The 22,083-nt window shown below is 36.3% G+C and overlaps 1 protein-coding gene across 1 annotated transcript in view; it reads right to left on the bottom strand.

Moving 5' to 3' along the window:
* Positions 1 to 19,353, bottom strand: part of LOC127858248 (rho GTPase-activating protein gacF-like) — a 72,250-nt gene extending 52,897 nt beyond the window's left edge. The window contains exon 1 of the mRNA XM_052395240.1: positions 19,263 to 19,353. The gene's annotated coding sequence lies outside the window, so the exon portion shown is untranslated. The remainder of the gene's footprint in view (positions 1 to 19,262) is intronic.
* Positions 19,354 to 22,083: the final 2,730 nt, after the last annotated feature.

Genomic DNA, 22,083 nt, shown 5'->3' with positions numbered 1-22,083 from the left:
ATGTTTACTGTTCATCCAGTTTATGCTGTTTTCCGATCAAATTTTCTATTTTTTGGGCAAAACTGTTCCATTCTTCCGTGAAATTGTGTATTCCCAATACAAAAGGATACACCATTTATCAACTCGACCATGTGTCTTGTCTTAAAAACTAATCTTTAGGATATAACTTTAAATAAAACAGAGGAACTTACCTCTAGCGCGTGGCGTTTGTTGTTCTCTGTTAGTGAAGTGCCATCCGTAAACGAAGTATTCGCATACCCGGCGTGATATGCACATCTCCTCTTGGTAGTGAAGCTTCCCATAAAGTTTAATTGAATTCCGGTCATTAGTTGCTGAGAAATAGCCCGGACAAAAATTGTGCACGGACGGACACACTTGGGTGCGATGGTTGGACGGTATTTCAAACATAAAATAATAAAAATAAATATTTGTGTTTTTTAACCGTTTCATAAAAAAAAAATTGGGGGGGGGTGAGGTGGGGGGGTATAGTGTGAGGGTGTGGTGGTCATTTGTGAGATGATCTTAAAAAAAAAAAAAAAAAAAAAAAAATAGGGGGGGGTTGGGGGGGGGGGGGGGGGCACGGGCGATGGTTTGGGTGGAGTCTATTGTGGTATGTCAGGTAAGAGTAGTTTTGTCAAAGTATCAATCAAATCTAATCATAAATAAAGAAGTTATGGCAATTTTAGAGATTTAATAATTTGACCTTGAGAGTCAAGGTCATTCAAAGGTCAAGGTAAATTCAACTTGCCAGGTACAGTAACCTCATGATAGCATGAAAGTATTTGAAGTTTGAAAGCAATAGCCTTGATACTTAAGAAGTAAAGTGGATCGAAACACAAAATTTAACCATATATTCAAAGTTACTAAGTCAAAAAAGGGCCATAATTCTGTCAAAATGCACGCCAGAGTTATCTAACTTTGCCTGCCCAGTCCCCTCATGATAGTAAGTAAGTGTACCAAGTTTGAATGCAATAGCATTGATACTTTCTGAAAAAAGTGGACCTAAACGCAAAACTTAACCAAAATTTTCAATTTTCTAAGTATAAAAAGGGCACATAATTCAGTCAAAATGCACGCCAGAGTTATCTAACTTTGCCTGCCCAGTCCCCTCATGATAGTAAGTAAGTGTACCAAGTTTGAATGCAAAAGCATTGATACTTTCTGAGAAAAGTGGACCTAAACGCAAAACTTAACCGGACGCCGACGCCGACGCCGACGCCAAGGTGATGACAATAGCTCATAATTTTTTTTCAAAAAATAGATGAGCTAAAAATCTATTATTGGCCTCGGTGACCTTGACCCCAGTGATCCAAACCTAATCAAAAGGGAGAGGTCCATGCAAGGTACCTACGTGGCAAATATGAAAGAGATCAGTAAAGAATTGAAGGTGCTATGAGAAACTGTTAAAAAAGTGTGAATCTATTATTAGCCTGGGTGACCTTGACCCCAGTGACCTCAAACCTCATCAAAAGGTAGAGGTCCATGCAAGGTACATACATGCCAAATATGAAAGAGATCGGTAAAGTATTGAAGGTGCAATGAGAAACTGTAACAAAAGTGTGACGGAAAAATCTATTATTAGCCTCGGTGACCTTGACCCCATTGACCTCATCAAAAGGTAGAGGTCCCATGCAAGGTACCTACATGCCAAATATGAAAGAGATCGATAAAGTATTGAAGGTGCAATGAGAAAATGTAACAAAAGTGTGACGGAAAAATCTATTATTAGCCTCGGTGACCTTGACCCCGGTGACCTCAAACCTCATCAAAAGGTAGAGGTCCATGCAAGGTACCTTCATACCAAATATGAAAGAGATCGGTAAAGTATTGAAGGTGCTACGATAAACTGTAACAAAAGTGTGACGGAAAAAGTATATTATAAGCCTTGGTGACCTTGACCCCAGTGACCTCAAATCTCATTAAAAGGTAGAGGTCCATGCAAGGTACCTACATGCCAAATATGAAAGAGATCAGTAAAGTATTGAAGCAGCTATGAGAAACGGTAAAAAAAGTGTGACGGAAAAAGTATATTATTAGCCTAGGTGACCTTGACCTTGACCCCAGTGATCTCAAACCTCATCAAAAGGTAGAGGTCCATGCAAGGTACCTACATGCCAAATATGAAAGAGATCAGTCTAGTATTGAAGGTGCTATGAGAAACGATAACAAAAGTGTGATGGAAGAAAGTAAGGATATAAGGAAGTAAGGAACTACAAACTGGCAATTATATGCTCCCCGAAATATTTCGGGGAGCACAACAACTATATGCTCCCCGAAATATTTCGGGGAGCATAAAAAGAGTCTCCCTTTTTTCTTATATACATGTATTTCTTGTTTATTGAATAACAATGAAAGTGTAACATTATATTATGTAAAACCGTGTAAAGGTTATTAGTTGTATAAAAATAATAATCATTTAAAATATGAATTTAAAGTAAAGAAGATAATGAAAGAGAAAGCATAACCTATGTTAAATGAAGGCATGATAAAAAAATTAAATTGTCAAAAGATATCATGTAAACATGAATAAGTACATGTTGCAAAACAGGACATTTGATCAATAACATAAATACTAAAAAAATTCTTTTAGGAATTGCTTTTTTAAATAAAAGAATATTAAAGAATATTAAATACCATTAACCAAAGGGGTTATACAGCATTGGGTCAATAAAATGTTAGAAAATATTTTAAAATTGTGCATGTAAGTTTCCTCTATTCGACTTAGATCAAGAGTGCAACATTATGGAATAATATGGAATAACAACTGTCTAACCATAATAACTATATGTTTTCTGACTTTTGTTCATGTCCGTGTCTGTGTCAGTGTTCCTTAGTTGCAATAATTCAACTCTCAGCTTTATAGCCCAAAGGGTTACTGAGAGTTGCCATGCACTGTCTATTGCCCTAAGGTGCACAATTTGATAACCACTGCAAGGGCTAAGGAACACAGATACTGCAAAAACTTATCAACGTTTACCTGTCTAAAGCACAAACTCATGCATATGGTACCATTAAAGGAAGAAATATTTTTTTTTACTTTGTTATTCTTTCATACGCTCTATCCACCATATTGGAACACCAATCTTTTGCACATCATGATGTAACCCAAGTTGATAACCATGTCGAACAGATATGGAATATTTACACTGACACTGTTTCAAATTTATAATGAAAATGTCAGCAAGAATAGTGTGTTGAAACATTGTCGCGATTTTTAGTTTGCATGCAAAGGGTAACGTTAGTAGGCTGCCATTCAGGTAAATTTAATATGTTTTTGAAGTTTATTCATCGCTTTTCTTAACTGGTAACGAAAGACGCCAGAACTGCAATTGCGTTTATGAATGGGTGCATAATTATGCACTCCCTGAGCCACCATAGCAAAAATTATCAGCGCAAAGGCTCTGGGAGTCCGTTTATATGGATTACAGTGTTCCTTAGCCTTTGCAGTGGTGATCACAGTTTGCACCTTTGGACAATAGATGGCGCATTTCAACTCTCAGAAATCTCTGGGCTATACAAAGACCTAGAATAAACAGATTGGAATCTTCTTCTCTGCTATAGCTTTATTCAATAAAATATCGCGACGGGCGTGACTCAGCCAGAGTCACGAGACATTGATTTTGGACATGCCGGTGTACCTGAACATTCTTCCCTGTTCCAGCTACTGTCAGCCAGTTTGTTACAAAGCAATCAATTATTCTTCGTAATTAATGGTAACAAGGGCTGTTTGTAAAAGATGCATGCTCCCCATATTTGCTGTCAGTTGTAGTGGCAGCCATTGTGTGAATACATTTTGTGTCAGTGTGACCTTGACCTTTGACATAGTGACCTGGAAATCAATAGGGGTCATCTGCCAGTCATGATCAATGTACCTTTGGCATGCATCATCCTCTTATCCATATATACCAAGTTTTAATGAATTCCGCCAAAGCATTTCCAAGATATGGCTCCAGACAAAAAAAGCATTTTTTCAAGATACAAAGGGCCATAACTCCGTTATTAACAGATATTGTACAATGCCATTTGGCGTGCATCATCTTCTTATCCATATATATACTCATACCAAGTTTCAATAAAATCTGCCAAAGCACTTCCAAGTTATCATTCGGAAACCATTTTACTGTTTCGAGTCACTGTGACCTTGACCTTTGACCTAGTGACCTGAAAATCAATAGGGGTCATCTGCCAGTCATTATCAATGTACCTATGAAGTTTTATGATCCTAGGCGTAAGCGTTCTTGAGTTATCATCCGGAAACCATTTTACTGTTTCGAGTCACTGTGACCTTCACCTTTGACCTAGTGACTTGAAAATCAATAGGGGTCATCTGCCAGGCATGATCAATGTACCTATGAAGTTTCATGATCCTAGGCGTAAGCGTTCTTCAGTTATCATCTGGAAACCATTTTACTATTTCGAGTCACTGTGACCTTGACCTTTGAACTAGTGACCTGAAAACCAATAGGGGTCATCTGCCAGTCATTTTCAATGTACCTATGAAGTTCCATGATCCTAGGCTTAAGCGTTCTTGAGTTATCATCTGGAAACCGTACCGTTTTGCTGTTTTGAGTCACTGTGACCTTGACCTTTGACCTAGTGACCTGAAAATCAATAGGGGTCATCTGCCAGTCATGATCAATGCACCCATGAAGTTTCATGATCCTAGCCCTAAGCATTCTTGAGTTATCATCCGGAAACCATCTGGTGGACGGACGGACCAACCGACACTGGCGACAGACATGTGCAAAACAATATACCCCCTCTTCTTCGAAGGGGGCATAAATATTTGTTGTCGTAGGGTATTCTGGGCATGATCTGGTAAGTTTGTATTATTCTAATATTGTTATTCACAATCTTAATGTGTTATTTAGTGTTTTTAGCGCTTGATTGGCAGTTTGCAGAGCAATATATGGCTGATAGCGCAACGTTACGAACTTTACGTAGGGGGTGAAAGAGGGTCTCCGCAAAAAGACATATTGAATATTTTTAGTGTAAATAAAAATAAGTTTTTATTTTCTTTGTTGATAATGCTTCAGGTTTTGGTAGTTAATTATTATTATTAATTATTAATTTATCGGAAATTGAAAGAGAAAACTGGATTTGGCCATTTTCGGTAATTTTTGAAAAATTGAAATGCCCAAACGATTTTTTTTTTAATTTCTTCATTTCTCATCCCAGATTGATTAAGTATGATTGTTATGCTAGGTGAGATGTTAATCTAGGTACGAGTAAAAAAAAAAAAAATGAAAATAAGGCATTTAAAAGGATTTTGCTTTTGTACAATTTTATACTGTTATTTCATTCAATCATTTTTCACACCTGTCGCCAAAGTGGTTTGTTTCTTTTTGAATAAATTTCCTATTTCTCATCCCAAATCGTTGAAGCAAGATTTTTATGCTAGGTGAGATGTTAATCTAGGTATAAATAAAAAAAACCTAGATGAAGACATTCAATTTAAAGGATTTGGCCATATACAATGTTGGTATAACTTTAAGCTCTTTTCCCCTGTGATGCACGATTGCTGGCAAACATGTTTTGGTTCTTTTTTGCAGTTTTCTCAGAACAAGGCTCATATCTATTTCGTACAAATTTATTACTGCACATGCTCATTATAATATAAACAAGAGCATCGCATAACGGGTGCCACGCTCGGCTTCGGGTGCAGTTCTTAATAAATGAAAGCTTGTCAGAATTTTGTTCTTTCTTTTGTTTAGAGGTCACAGTGACATTGACCTTTGACCTAGTGACCCAAAAATGGGTGTGGCATGTAGAACTCATCAAGGTGCAGCTACATGTGAAGTTTCAAAGTTGTAGGTTGAAGCACTTTGATTTAAGAGCCAATCTTCAAAACCTTAACAAAATGTAAAGGTTTTAGCACGACGCGGACGGCGGATGTCGAGCTGGCTATGACAATACCTCGGGTTTTCTCCGAAAACAGCAGAGCTAAATATTAAATTAATTGTTCTCCTGACTACTAAGTTGTTCACTTTCAAGTATTATACTGAAGACAGCACTAATAGCTGAATGGACCTTTTGAAACTAACAAGGTTTTCTTATTACTAGGAACCCTGCCGCAGTCTTGCATTCCTGAAAACACTCTGGACAAACATAAATGTCAGAACATTTCTCAACACTTGAACTACACTTAGAAACACTAGATATAATGTATTCACATTCTTTTCATTTTCTGTATAATCACCTAAAAGATCGTCAAGATCAATATCACTCACCCATGATATAAAGTTCGGATCTTCTTTACGTGACATAATTCCAGCTCACAAAATTTAATTGATATCCAAACAACATTTTTTTTATCTCTGATTTCAGTTAGAACATGAAAAATAATGGAAGGCGTATCAAAAATATCATAATATGCTATGCTTTTTGAAAATAGTTGCAGGGTTCGACATTAACTTTTTTTACAGCCAGACCATCGGACCAGCTCCTCTTAAAATGTACTATCCCGAATCTGATGTCTACCAGACCATAAATGACATAGCAAATAAACAGAATTGTGTCGTGTAACTGTTTAATCAGGTTTTATCAGAAAATAAATAGTGAACACAAGAAAGTTCTTTGATGCACAGAGTAAAAAATAATATAAAACTATTTAACAACATAAATTGTTTGTTGTAATTTCACTGTTTATCACCAGTTAAACAAATGATGTCTGTACAGCAGGTGACATTTATTAAACGTTATCAAATTCTAGCCTCCTTGACCGCTGTGCTCTATGCTACCACAGCTCCAAGGCCCTTTTCCATCATAATCGGTGTCAGTTTTACCGTCGGATTCTTCTTTATTAACTTATTTGTCGGACGAAAATCCAACCTTGAACAAAGCCATTCTTTAAATTACATTCTCTCGTCTGCTACGCGGTCGCCAAAATGTTTACATCGACGATACCGATTTTTGATAGAAGTCGTAAAAACATAATGTAAAGTTCTATGACACTGTAGAAAATCATTAACTCTTTCAGTGCTGGAACCGAATTTTGAAGGTCTTTGCAAACAGTTTGGATCCAGATGAGACGCCACAGAACGTCTCATCTGGATCCCCTGTTTGCTATTCTGATAGTATTCTTTGAAAAAAACTGAAGAAAATGCTAATTTTAAAAATTCAGCAGACAACATTTTAGCAGACTACAAATTTCCCATCATGCAAAGGGTTAATATTCATGACAACCAATGGAAACAAGCTATTTCTGTGGGAAGCTCTCCTTCGCGTCTAAATAGCGATGAATCATGTGAATGCTCCGCGTTTATTTATATACGCTAGTTTTGTTCTGATGTAAATAATGGATACAATATTTATTTTACACATCAAGAGAAAAAGGTTTTCGGTTAGTTATAGTTATATGAATCAGTATAGATTTTGTATGTACGACCAGTCAGACAAGCTAGCCCACAGTTTTTATAGCCCGACCACCGATCTTACTAGACAATGTCTGTCGGACGTGCCTTAGTGTCGAACCCCGAGTTGTACCAATTCAGTCGTCCAATTGAGACCAATTACAAACAATTAGCGGCAAATAATTTCGCGAGAATCTTTAATATGTATTAATTAAAATACAATCTGCTTGATGTTATGGCTATAAAAAACAAGAGCACCGCCGACCAATTACAAACAATTAGCGGCAAATAATTTCGCGAGAATCTTTAATATGTATTAATTAAAATACAATCTGCTTGATGTTATGGCTATAAAAAACAAGAGCACCGCCTTGCGGGTGCAGACCGCTCATCTATTTTCTTTTTAAAGGTGAAGGGACTCTCATTTTCAATCACAAAGGAGGAGTGGAGTGAAGAGGGGTGTATAGTGTGGGGTTGTGGACATTTATTACATTATCTTCCAAAAAAGCGAAAAAAAAAAAATTCGGGGGGGGGGGGGGGGGGGGGGGGGTTTGGGTGCGATGGTTGGACGGTATTTCAAACATAACCGTTTAAAAAAAAAAAAATCAAAAAAAAAAATTGGGGGGGAGGGTGGGGGGGGTGGGGTGGGGGTATAGTGTGAGGGTGCGGTGGTCATTTGTGAGATGATCTTAAAAAAAAAAAAAAAAAAAAAAAATTAGGGGGGGGGAGGGGGAGGGGGGGGAGGGCACGGGGGATGGTTTGGGTGAAGCCTATTGTGGTATGTCAGGTAAGAGTAGTTTCATCAAAGTATCAATCAAATCTAATCATAAATAAAGAAGTTATGGCAATTTTAGCAAAATTTAATAATTTGACCTTGAGAGTCAAGGTCATTCAAAGGTCAAAGTAAAATTCAAGTTGCCAGGTACAGTAACCTCATGATAGCATGTAAGTATTTGAAGTTTGAAAGCAATAGCCTTGATACTTCGAGTGGATCGAAACACAAAATTTAACCATATATTAAAAGTTACTAAGTCAAAAAAGGGCCATAATTCCGTAACAATGACAACCAGAGTTATGCAACTTGTCCTTTTACTGTACCCTTATGATAGTTTGTGAGTGTTCCAAGTATGAAAGCAATATCTATGATACTTTAGGGGTAAAGTGGACCAAAACATAAATCTTAACCAAATTTTCAATTTTCTAAGTATAAAGGGCCCATAATTCCGTCCAAATGCCAGTCAGAGTTACATAACTTTGCCTGCACCGTCCCCTTATGATAGTTCATAAATCTTGCAAGTATGAAAGCAATAGCTTTGATACTGTAGGGATAAAGTGGACCTAAACACAAAACTTAATCAAATTTTCAATTTTCTAAGTATAAAAAGGGCACATAATTCTGTCAAAATGCCAGTCAGAGTTACATTACTTTGCCTGCACAGTCCCCTCATGATAGTTAGTAAGTGTTGCAAGTATGAAAGCAATAGCTTTGATGCTTAAGGAATAAAATGGACCTAAACACAAAACTTAACCAAAATTGTCAATTTTCTAAGTATAAAAAGGGCACATAATTCTGTCAAAATGCATGCCAGAGTTATCTAACTTTGCCTGCCCAGTCCCCTCATGATAGTAAGTAAGTGTACCAAGTTTGAATGCAATAGCATTGATACTTACTGAGAAAAGTGGAACTAAACGCAAAACTTAACCAAAATTTTCAATTTTTTAAGTATAAAAAGGGCACATAATTCTGTCAAAATGCATGCCAGAGTTATCTAACTTTGCCTGCCCAGTCCCCTCATGATAGTTAGTAAGTGTACCAAGTTTGAATGCAATAGCATTGATACTTTCTGAGAAAAGTGGACCTAAACGCAAACTTAACCGGACGCCGACGCCAACGCCAACGCCGACGCCGACGCCAAGGTGATGACAATAGCTCATATTTTTTTTTCAAAAAATAGATGAGCTAAAAAACACAACAAAACATGCGTGAATTGTTTGTAAAAAGTTGAAAGTAATAAGTCTCTTCAAAGACATAATATAAGTGGCTGAATCGGCAAATTTTTCGCCGATAATTAGCACTTGTTTACACACACACAAAATAAATACACGAAAGCATATTAAACATTATATTTATAACAATTAAATAAATCTCAACTTGAAACAATCATTTTAACAACAAAACATGTGAAAATCGCCTGAAAATAATTCATGAAAGTAATTTATTTAACCGACATCGGCAAACGGTGTATTTTAGGTCTTTGTCATATATCTATCTGTTTTGAAATAATATTATTTTATAAGGTTTTATAGGTTTGAAATAAAAATTTATACAATAATATTTTATCAGCAAAAGCCTTTCAAATAAACTATTCAACGGCATTCTCGCTGCAATTTGGAAATTCTTATAGCGCTATTTCTTTAACGATCACAGCATTATGAATTCTTATTGTAGATAAATAAAATTGAGATTTTATAAAAGCATAATTACTCATTTTTCTATGAAACTTTCTTTTATAAAAATCTGATCATTATTGACCAAGTTATAGCCTTTTTTATAGCGCCATTTTTGCATAACTTTGCTCGATAATCGTTGCCATTGCTTCTGACGCAGCGCTTTTTTTCACCCAATTGGGAACGGGTCCGATACCCATGCCATTGGGAATTTTTCGCGTCGAGAAATCACCTAGTTGGGAAAAAAAGAGTCGTGAATTCCTCCAATTGGGAAAAATTAAGTTGTGAATTGTACCAATTTAAGAATGGTATTTTAATGACTTTGTTTAACTTTTGTCAGCTTTAAATGACACAGAAACGCAACATAAACTTTTATTCAAAGTCTTGCACAAACAACAACATGCTATCAGAAAACAGATGGTGTTGTAATTAGTTGCACTATTATTAGAGCTGCAACGATTCGATCCGATTCATCGAAAATCGATTCGAAATGCTTCGATTCGATTATGATACCAAACCTACCAAATTCGATTCGATTCTTTAACATATATACATATATATACATAGATACGTAAAACACGCTGTATTCTGACTATGGATACGGGCAGGTGAAGGTTTTATGTTGACCTGTAATTACGACCCGCGCGATTGGTTGCTTATTACTTTAGTCATCCAATCAATAAGCGCATTACGGTCTACTTTCGGAAAAAGCGTCAAAATGGCTGAACAAGTTGTTGCCGACAAATTAAAATTATCAGATGCGCCTACGAAGCTAAAATCAAAAGTGTGGCAGTATTTTGGGTTTCGGGATGATAGCCCTACCGATAAAGCAAAGTGTAAACTGTGCTTCACGGATGTGACGTACGCAAAGTCCGGCTCAACCACTAATCTAATGCAACATGTCAAACGCAAACATAGCATTGATTTAGCAAGACTAAGAGGTCATACAAGTGCAACTACTGAAGTCGCGAGCCAGAAAAGTAGTTCTATTTCTGTTGGAATTTTGTTAAGTTTATTAGAGAATGTGATTTGTCCTACAGGTAACAAGTGATGCTGTCATGTCACAATGGTAGACATGCTTATTGCAGTTTTGGGTAAAAGTACTATGTGATAGTACTTCCATTCAACTGATTCCAGATACGTTCTTATGATTATTTATTTATTTTTTATATTATTGTGTAATCAACACAATCTTCTAGTCAGAAGTTTTTATATTAAAATTCCTAATTTGCTTTTCTTGTTCATGTGTTTTATTGAAATCACATTTGAACAGAAATGTTAATTTTGAGGCATAAGAGTGAATATATGATAAAACTAGGTTTGAAGATGAATCGAATCGAAAAAATCGGTATCGGAGTGTCTGAAATCGAAATCGAATCGAGCTGTTGGTGAATCGTTGCAGCTCTAACTATTATACCCTTTTAAATTGCTAAATACAAGATGTGCATTATGAATCCTACTGATTCAATTCTCTTTATTGTAAATTAAATCAACAATCAAGTATAAAGAAAAAACACAATAAACAACCCTCTTACGGCATTCAAGTGCACATGAAAGTGCTTACAATGGTTTTTTTTGTTAAAAATCAGGGCCGGTATCCGGCCCCATCCCCAATGTAAAAAAGTATATATTTTTCCAAAATGGGACTAAAAAATTCCCAAATGAGGTTAAAAAAAAAAAAAAAATCCGGAAATTGGGACGGGTCCGGTTCATTTTGGGAACAGGTCCTAGTGTTTTATACAGGAAGGAAAAAGGGCGTGGTGCAAAATTTCAAAAAAGGGCACTTTAGCGTGTGACATCCATAAAAAGGGCACAAATATATCTGTATAGTGACTTAATAACAAGCTTTGTTACACACAAACATTGTATGTATAGTTTTGAGATTTATTGTTGAATAATTAAACCAACAAAATCCAGAATGTATATTTTATTATGTGTTTTATATTTTCATGTAGTAACAAAAAACAAGATTAAACACCATAGGATATATATCTTATACAAACTATAGCTTTTCAAAGAAGTCTTAGAATACTGTTAAATGAGTTACCCTCTTAAACAATTATTTATATTTAAAACGTTACACACATTGCACAAACAAGTCCTTTATATGCATCTTAAATGGAGATTCACAAACACTAACACTTTGTTGAATAGTCAGAAAGTTCTGCGTAATGACATTGTTTTCATGACCACGTGTTGCATTGTGTACATTTTATTTCGCAAAAAGTGTAACTAGGAACGGCGCCGTACTGTCTTTTGTTCATTGTCAATTAATTCAATACACGTTAATTGGTCTCAGGTATAATTATTTTGCTTACAACGCAATTTGCATCAATTTCTAATTTACGTTTCGTCGAAAGTGGAATGCCAAAATCGGAAAGCGTACGTTGCGACATTCTAAACACGAATGATAAGTGGTACAAGTTCAATATTTTTGTAAAATTCATGTCTGTGTTTGCCAATTAACATATTTTGAAAAGTTACAAACGGGTCATAATGTTCTTAATTGAACCAATGGTGCAGGTTACTACTGTTACAACAATTAACAACTTTTGGCCAAACAGGGTCCAAGACGGGGTATCAACTTCTTTGCCGACATTCACACGTTATTGTAATCAAAACATCGTGACAATAAATAAGCACGTGCTCCAATTAAGCGCGGTCTGCCTAACTGTGAACAGCAAACGTGTTAAGATTGTCGTCTGCTACAATTCATCAACACACATCTACTGTGAGCCTGCGCCCATTGTATTGGAAAGGAGGCGGAGCGTTATTTTAATCGACAGCTTTAATATGAGCCTGCGCCAATTGTATTGGATAGGAGGCGGAGCGTTATTTTAATCGACAGCTTTAATATGTCACGGGGTGCTATTTTCGGTGTATGGCCAATTTTCAGGAAGTACAGTGGACGTCATGGGGTTTTGTAATCGGCGTATGGAAACAATTATCGGGCGTAATATACGGCCGTACGCCGCTTAGTGCAAGCCCTGTATAAAATTAATTTTTATTAACTTAAAAACTGTTTTGCATTAAATTGAAATCAAATCAATATTTTACAGATACAACTGGTGTTTTTTTTAAATTTAATTACGCGTAAAAATAAATGTTTTGATATAACTGAATTATGCATGAAATGCACAATTTCCACGTGATAACATCGAGGTTTTCATCAAGTCTCCTAATAACTGTGCACGATTGTATCCGGACCGATTAGTGTTACAAAGCCACTGAAATTATCGATTGATATTGACACATGGTTATTCACGCATGACGTATTCACAACCGCGCGAATCTTCGCTGATAATAGTCAGCTTAGAAGCTTGGTTAAGAGGCAATTAAGGTGTTATCAATAAGGTCGCGCACGGCGGAAAACAGGGCGGCGGCCTTTGAAAAGGGCAGCGTGGCGCTGATTTGCTTTGAAAGGGGCAGCGAGGCGCTTCAAAAAAGCGGCGTGGCGCCGCGCCACGCTAAAACGGCCTGGATAAAACACTAGGTCCATGTGTCATTGGGAACGGGTCCGTTTACCGGACCCATCAAAAGAAGGAAAAAAACACTGTGACGCGTCGCTATCTTATCGCAATTGTAATATATCAGTTATCTCCGGACTCCTCCATATTGTTAAAATACTGAGCTCAGGCCGGGGATTGAACCCACGACCTCCAGAGTGGTAGTCAGACACGTTAACCATGTCGCTAAAGAGCTAGCCCCATAGCAAGGCTGTTGGAAGTGACCTTACTTTTACTACACTCCTCCCCCTTTTAATGTTTCAAGGCCCAGACATGCCCGCTATAGCATGTCTTGCATCCGCATGGCCCTACCAGAAACCATTAAACAGCTCAGACCGACTCCCGCATTGACAGTATTTTTTTGCCTCGTCGCCATTATTGTGAAAATACTGAGCTCAGGACGGGGATTGAACCCACGACCTCCAGAGTGGTAGTCAGACACTTTAACCACGTCGCTAAAGAGCTAGCCCCACAGCAAGGCTGTTGGAAGTGACCTTAGTTTTACTTCATCTGAATGATTTGTGGAATTAATCCTCTGCTGATCCTAAGTGGTCTTATCAGTTACTTGACCATGTGATCCCGCTGCGAGATACAGTGCCCCAGATAATTATTTGGGAAATAGGGTTTTCACTAATTGATTTTAAAAAATAGGGTGATTTCGGTCTTGAAATAGGGTGAAATGAGTTATAAAACTTCATACCTTAAAATCATTGCTGCTTTCCCCATTGAATAAAAGCCAATCTTGGTCACTTCAACGTATCCATTCAGATTCAGATAACTTCGGTTGAAGCTGCACACTTGTATTAATTTAATAAAACTGCAAACTATTAAAATTAACTTTAATAAACTGATGTTTCATAACATCTTTAATTCTTGAAACTGTCCATACACTACGCGACCCGTGATTTTTGCCGCAATTCTCGCATCACCGCAAACGATGCAACGTGACAAATCGCGGTGTTTCCGAGCGACAAGAAAATTTGGGTGATGTCTCGGCGACCGTCGCGCGATGTATCTAGCTGTTGCGCAATCAGCGCGAATCAGCGCAAATCACCGCGTACCGCCGTGATTCCCCTTTTTAAGCGATTTACGTTGAGGGTTACATTACTTTACATGTAACATATATGTATACACTTACATTATACATTGCAATAATAAAGCTTTTGTTGTTGTTGTATACAATGGGCGTATTAGCTTAAATACTCCTGTTCCGACATGAGCTTGATAAAGTAATGTCGGAAGCTTTAAAGGCTCCAAATTAATATAACAGCGCAGAATGACCATGCATTTATTATTGAACATAACATGTAAACATTATTTAACTAATTGCATTAGCAGAATGTTTATTAACACTTACAATCAATTATATTCCAGGCCCGAATACACTACCACTGTTCAAATTTCATATTGTTGCCATATACATGTAGCGTAGCACTGTGTAAATTGAAAGTTGCATAGTGTTTCGTCATTGGTCGGTTATAAATACCTTGTTTCTCTATACATGGTATTTGATTTAGACAAAACTAATAATTTGGTAATTTACGAGAAATATGTTATAAGTTTTACTTTTAAACTTTGATCTTACCGTGTGTGTTTATTGACGTTATTTATTATGTTAATACTTATTTTTGAATTTCATTAAGAATTATAACGTTATAACTTTTGTTAACAGTGTTTAGCAAAATATTCGCGCCTTAAGGCACTGAAAATTGTTTAAGTAACACTTTCATTCAAAGTTTAAATGTAATCAGTAGATTACGTCTAATTATTAGACTAGATTATGCTATACTTATTTATATTCTGTTTCAGGCTCCAATGCGGATAACTCTTGTTACTCGCATTACTTTCCGAGCGTTGTACATACATTCACAATGCTTGATAAGCCGGAAATCGGAAATACATTACTGTTCTATTTTTAAGTACATGTTATTATGATATCGTGTTATATATTATGTTGTTATTACATCATTGCCTATATATTAAAGCCATTAAACATTGTGTTTGTTTTGCTGAAAAAAAACACGAGTATATCAACGTAGCACTAAGCATTCGCAAAGTTAAATAAATATGATGATGTATAATGTACATGCATTTCTCTGGGTTTTCACGTCCAAAACAAATAAAAAACCTTAACATTTGATTATTTATTGTGTACTGTCCAGCGGGTGATTGTGTTTATTCTAGTGTCTAATTGGCACTCATTGTACGTGTTCAATTTGTGAAAAGATGTGACAATCACAGAAACAACAAGATGGCGCTGCCAATTAAGTGCGATAATGGATCAAAGGGCATTAACAAAAAATAACAGTTTGTATATATTTTTCGGCGTTTACTCGGATGGTCTCTCACAACAAAAAACTATACACCTCAAGGTATTATGATTTACTTCTATCAGTAACGATACGGATACGTCGTGTTTGATTTGATATGACTTTAAAAGTAATATCAAATTTTGGGCGATATAACTGTTTTAAAAATACCAAAGAAACATTTAACCGAAATCAACAGAATTCAATGTTTTCTGCGCTACGCAGTTTGTATAAAAAAAATCAATACTTGCACACTATTTACCTTGACCTTGTGCATTGCCGCATAATTTTCGCGCTCTTTTGTCGGGAAATATACATGATGGCTATATTGGAAGCATTTGTGAACGTCGTGCTAACATTAAAACATCGGAAGTGTGTTTCGGATAATAAATTATTATTCTCATTTGGGAATTTAACGGAACATTAATTCTTATGGTATAATTGTTTTGAATTGTATATTAATTTGTTACAACGCTTTGCGTGTCGAAAAAATGTTTTGATTATATTATGCATTGATAGCACAATTTCCATGAGGAAAACGTTTTTTACATGAAGGCGTATGACGCAATAAAAATAAGTTTTTTGTAAGATCATATTGCATTCGATCTAAATTTAAATACGCTCGTCCAAAGAAAGCTGTGTTCCACATTATGCACTATACTCTTTACACTTCTGAAAAATGGCGTAGTCATATAGTTGTGTTAATGAAATTCTCAAACATATTTACCGACATAAATGTTTAAGATTATTATTTGGAAGTGATGTTGCAATTGTGTTGGATTATTTGATAATTGTGAACATTGGAAAAGCGTTATGTATACAGTTATCGATACGATTCGGTTTATATGCATGAATTGGCCAATCATCGATGTCAACGATATCCACTGCTTTCACGGCTAATTGCGGCGAATCGCAGCGAATCACCACAACATTGAGGCAGGGTCTTTCCCAGGCCATTTAAGCGCCCCCTTGCCGGGGCGCTTGAATTTCAAAATCAGAGTCCCCGGGGCGCTTGAAATTTTCCGATCAGTGTATTCTTCAGTAAAGAAAGTGGAGATTGTCCAAACAAATCAAGGTTTCCTCATCAGTTGTATCAATATTCCCTGTTTTAAAAGAGCACTCGGTACCTACTTTCACATGTAATCGCCATAAACACCACATGGGGTAATGGATAATCCACTGATAAGAGAATAGCATGCCGCGCGGATCGATTATTCTAGCCATATTACACGGTCATTTAAATGCTGACAAGGATGTATCTGGTAACTTTCCAGTCGTCAAACTGTGAAGTTCATCGTCCAATCGGTTACGTGAATGCTTATGAGGGCGGGGTTAACTATCGACCATTATTTTTGATTGACGTCGGGCATGAAGTAAGAGTTTATCGCAGCTTGATAAGCAAGAAGTTGTACCATTTGAGTAATATAAAATCGGTAATTAGTACAGTACAGAACATTAAAGACGGTTTCAGGCATCATCATCACACCTTTTTACTGTAAACAAGTGTTACCTATGACTCATAATTAATACGAGAAATTAATTGCAAGTGGTAAACAATTAATTATTATAGCGAGTAAGTTGTGCAAATGACTCCCGGTTACAATTATGTGATAATTTATTTAATTCCAGTACATGTATATTTCAACATGTCCATTTATAGAACTGATTCACCTCGTTTTTCTGACATTTATTCGACACGTTATGCGCTGTAACAAATTTTCGTTGAATTAACTACGCACACTTGTAAATGTTTCGTCCGATAATCGATAGTTAGAAGACTGATGATGGCAACCGGCCGTGATCCTCGTGTACAACGTGAATTTCATGCATAATTCCGTCAAAACATTTATTCGACTCGTAAAGCGTTTAAACAATTTATCCTTGAATTTATAACGCAACGGTTAATATTTGTTGAAATCTCAAATGGGAATAATTAAATTTGTAATCCGAAACCCATTCGCGTAAGTCGATGTTAACGCGTTTTTAATCCGAAACACACTTCCGAATGTAAATGTTACCGCAACGTTAAATATTTTTGCTTCAAATTAGCAGTACAAATTTATTTTGTGTCGAATCTTTTTCTTAATTAAAAAGAGCGCGAAAATTATGCAGCATGTACAACGTCGCGTCTTTTGCATACAAATGGCGTGTGTTGAGCGTTTTAACAAGCACACAACAGGTCTAGGGATTGACGCATATTCAGAGGCAATATTTCATCAAATCTATAAATAGTCACTTAAAAAATGGCAAGGTTTGTGTTAAATAAATAACTGAAAGCTTTTATCGTAAATATTTACCAGAAAGAGATTGATAAAAACGGAATAAATGGGATTATCGGGTAATAAATAGAAACTTGAAAAATAGTTAGTATACAGTAATAGAGTCGGGTTGAAACGGATGTATTGGGGAATCGTTCGAGTCGGGATTTTACTATCTGTGCAGAAAAGTTTTAAAACAATTAAACAATATAAAAAAAAATATTTTTTAATGACTGGTTGATTTTTTTGAAGAGTCATAGCGCACCAAATGACGTCTTTTAACGCTGTTTTTCTTTGAGTTATAACGCACCACAGAACGTGAATTGACACGTTAAATTAAAAAAAAAATCAACGTCGGGAGGGGACACCCCTCCCCAACCCACCCCCAATCGGCCCCGGGGCGCCTGAACAAATTCCTGGGGAAGGAACTGTGAGGGGATTTAGCGCAAAGATTATCTTGCTCTCGCGCGACGTCGGAGTGACGAGTCACGTGAAATCGCGGTGATTTTCCACCCAAAAAGCAAAATGCCTGCCTTGACTTCGCAAATTAGGCAAAAATCACGGGTCGCATAGTGTAATATAAACTTTAAACTTAAAAAATCAATAATAAGAATGATTTGTCACTTAATGGCTCTTGCTTTCTTGGTTCAAAAAGTTTGCGATCGATTGATATTTTGCACAACAATCGCAGATGTTTTTCGACCTCTCTTAGACATTTTTATTCCGCATCGTTATAGAAACTGAAAGAACAGACGCTGTACAAATACATGCACAATGAGGGACGGATTAAATCAGATTGAAAATGCATGTATGTCGTTAATAATTTGGTCAGATGCTGTAATTAGCTATGAAATCTAGTCCGCAGAGCAATTGAATTACTTTGACTGTTTTCCTGCTCCTTCATCCAGAAGCTTGCTGAATAAAAGCGACGTCGCATTACGATAATAATTGCAAAGAGGATATGCCGAAAAATGAGCAAAGAATGTTTGATTGAAGCTATTGTATTGTACGCATTGAATTTTAGGAATTTGTGTAAAAGTCAAATTGTTTGCGTTTTTAATACGCATGATATTGTATTTCATTGCGTTTTTAAACATTTTAATAGGGTGAAAGACGCAGATACGCAGCTTATCTAGGGCACTGGAGATAGTCCGATTAGGCGCGAAGTTTCCAATCTGTTTATTCTATGTCTTTGGGTTATAAAACTGAGAGTTGAATTCTTGCAACTAGTTATGGTACGAACGGTTACCATTCTAAACTCCCATATGGTTCGAAAAGCAGGGGTGCGTAAGTATTCTGTAAACAGTTCCAGTTAAAGCAAAATAAGGATGAAAGGGGAATCAAATGCTACAAATCTGTTGGATTCGATGATATAGTGACTTGAAATACCTCACACTTTGGACTTCGTGTGTACTTTTTCACACTACGATTTTCACTTTAATTGGCCCTTGTTTACGCTTTGTTTCAACTCGTAAAACACCTTTTCATTGGTAGCTGTAATTATTATTGTCCAATCATTGAACTTTATACATCAATCGTAGGCTCACTTAATCGATTTATCGTTTATGGGTTACAATGAACTATACAACATCTTGCATTTTTATATATACAGCAATTTTTCATTTATATTTGTAGTTAAATATTCGTTTAATGATGTAACTCACTATTTCATTCAAATATTTGTAGATTCGCGTCGAACGACACTTTAATCTGTTGGACAGTACCTTTAACTATTCAATTACATTTGATCGGGGGAGCAAATTAAGGCTCAAACGCGAGCGCGATTTTATTCTGTAGACTATACGATTAGAATAGCAACAAAAACTTGTTAATAATTCTAACACGGCACGCGACTTGTTTTCTATAGACAAAGAAGGAAATCAAGTGTGGGTTATTTAAGAAATAATCGACGGGTAACCGTAAGTTATTGCGGTAATAACCAACGGTATGGAGTTCCGATGCGTAGGAATTAAACCACGAGGGCGTAATTCCTATGCATCGGAGCTCCATACCGTTGGTTAATACCGCAATAACCAACGGTTACCCGTCGATTATTTCTTATACAAACCATGATAGAAAAATATTATTTCTTAAACAATCTCCACGCAGAGTTGTCGTACCTTGCTCTCACAAACAATCTCTGCCATCACAAGAAAATCCTACCAGATTTGGTAGGATGAACATGTTTTAGTTTAAAGGGACTGTCCGATAAATTAAAGCGTCATTTGACGCGAGTCGATATTTTGGGAAACTACGAGGATTGCTAAAAAAACCGCGCATGTGACATAAGCGTGGATGGTCGAGTGGTAAAGTCGGGAGACATTTTACCCCAAGCTTCCATGACTCTAGGAGCCGTGGTTCGAGCCCTGTGGAGATTAACGTTTTTTTCTTCTTGTTTTAAATTGTATTCTTATTTTTTCCTGGAGATTTTAATTTCAAATGTTTAAATTTATCAATATAAAGTTTAGCCCTCCATATTATGATAAATATAGTGAACTTCTTTGAGAAATACACACATTTTTAGGCATCAGTTTAAAACCAATTTTTTCATGTTGTAGTTCATGCAGAGAATACGCCACTGTTGATACATATGGCCTTTGCCCTCCATCTATATGGTCACTGAAAATATATTTACATTTTTTATACTTGTATGTTTAAAAAAGTCAGTTATATGTGTTAAAAAAAAGAAACTCTTTTATTGGATGGACCTTGATACACATATTTAAGCGATTTAATGGAACTTCTATAAGCTATTTAAAGTCACTATAACGCTCAAAATCAACGAACATTTCGTTAAGTATTTCGTAAAATAAAGTTAACACCTTAACAATCAGTGTTCCTTATAGCAATAGCCAAAATTTCAACGCTAGATGTGGTATGATTACTTAGATTTTTGTAGATACAAAATACTCGTTTTTATTTATTTGTGGCCACAATTAATTCCGGATGTGTAGAAATACCGAAATCCCCGTAATTACTGAAGTCCCCCGAAATCCCTAGAAAAACCCAATAATATTTATTATTTATCAAAATACTGCGGATATTAAGATATAATATTGCAAAATACAATCTATTCACTGATGAAAAATTGTTTTTATCCATGTTTTGTAGTGAAAAACTAAAATATATACATACAATTTTATTGGGATTCCGAGAATGAATCCATAGTGTATGTTTTCACAAGCACGATCAGGTACAGAAATCCCCGCTGTAAATATTGTTAAGTTTTTGTCTGTTCCTCTTCTTTCTAATATCAAACAGCCACCCAGATGATTTTTGGACACTTGACGAGCTTTACAGCGGGGATTTCCATGACAGCCTCGACTGAATTGTACATAACGCGTATTGTTTCACGAACCGGGTGTTTACATTTTCGGTTTTGTAAAATATATCTCCGTAGTCGAATTAATCTCGTTATAGTACATTTTGCCTCAGTATTATATGTTTTGGGTCTTGTAATAGTTTACTGTATACATATTTTGTGAGCACAAATAACCTTCCAGACACATTACGTGTGATTGTCGAGCTGTGGTTTGGACGGCAAATCATGCTGCCGGCTTAAAGTAGAATTCTAAGTCCAAATTGTATGTCTGTAATATAAGGTTTCGTCTAATGTCGATAGCGAAAAAGGTAAATTGCCTTCATAATAATTTTCGTATCTTTACCTCTTGAAAATACCAAGCGTTGCTTCAAACTAATTAGGCAAAATACTACCCCCGTGATACTCTCTTTACTTTACAGTTTCGCGTAAGGTGCAATTCTTGCTCAGTTTTGGGTTCCATGAGTTTAAATATCTTTAACAGAACGCATATTTTCTCTTACGTTTGTTGTTAAGACACATCCTCGTGTGTTCGCACAAGTTGACGATCGTTGGGCAGGCATTTGAAAAACCTTGCATTCAATGTAAGCATTAAATAGTCGGGGACCTTAACGGGGCGATCATCTGTTAATTTGCTTACAATTAATCCAGCGCAAATAGATACGATGGAAACCAACAGTGAAATATACAGATACGAAATCGTGTACAACCAGTTAAGTCCATGGATGGTTTCATGAATACCCGGCGTGGTGTTTTTGCTTAGAGTGACTGTCGTATCATATAATGAATTGTGTCCCAAACGCTCGGAAACATACGGCGTTGTCGTGAAGTTGGCAAGGGCCAACGACGTATTGTGATGGGAGAAACACTTGTCAGTATGACCCAGCGGTA

This window comes from Dreissena polymorpha, chromosome 1 (genome assembly GCF_020536995.1).
Source record: "Dreissena polymorpha isolate Duluth1 chromosome 1, UMN_Dpol_1.0, whole genome shotgun sequence".
NCBI classification, from domain to species: Eukaryota; Metazoa; Mollusca; class Bivalvia; order Myida; family Dreissenidae; genus Dreissena; species Dreissena polymorpha.
Note: the sequence above shows the minus strand (reverse complement) of the source record. Positions and strands in the feature narration are given on the sequence as shown.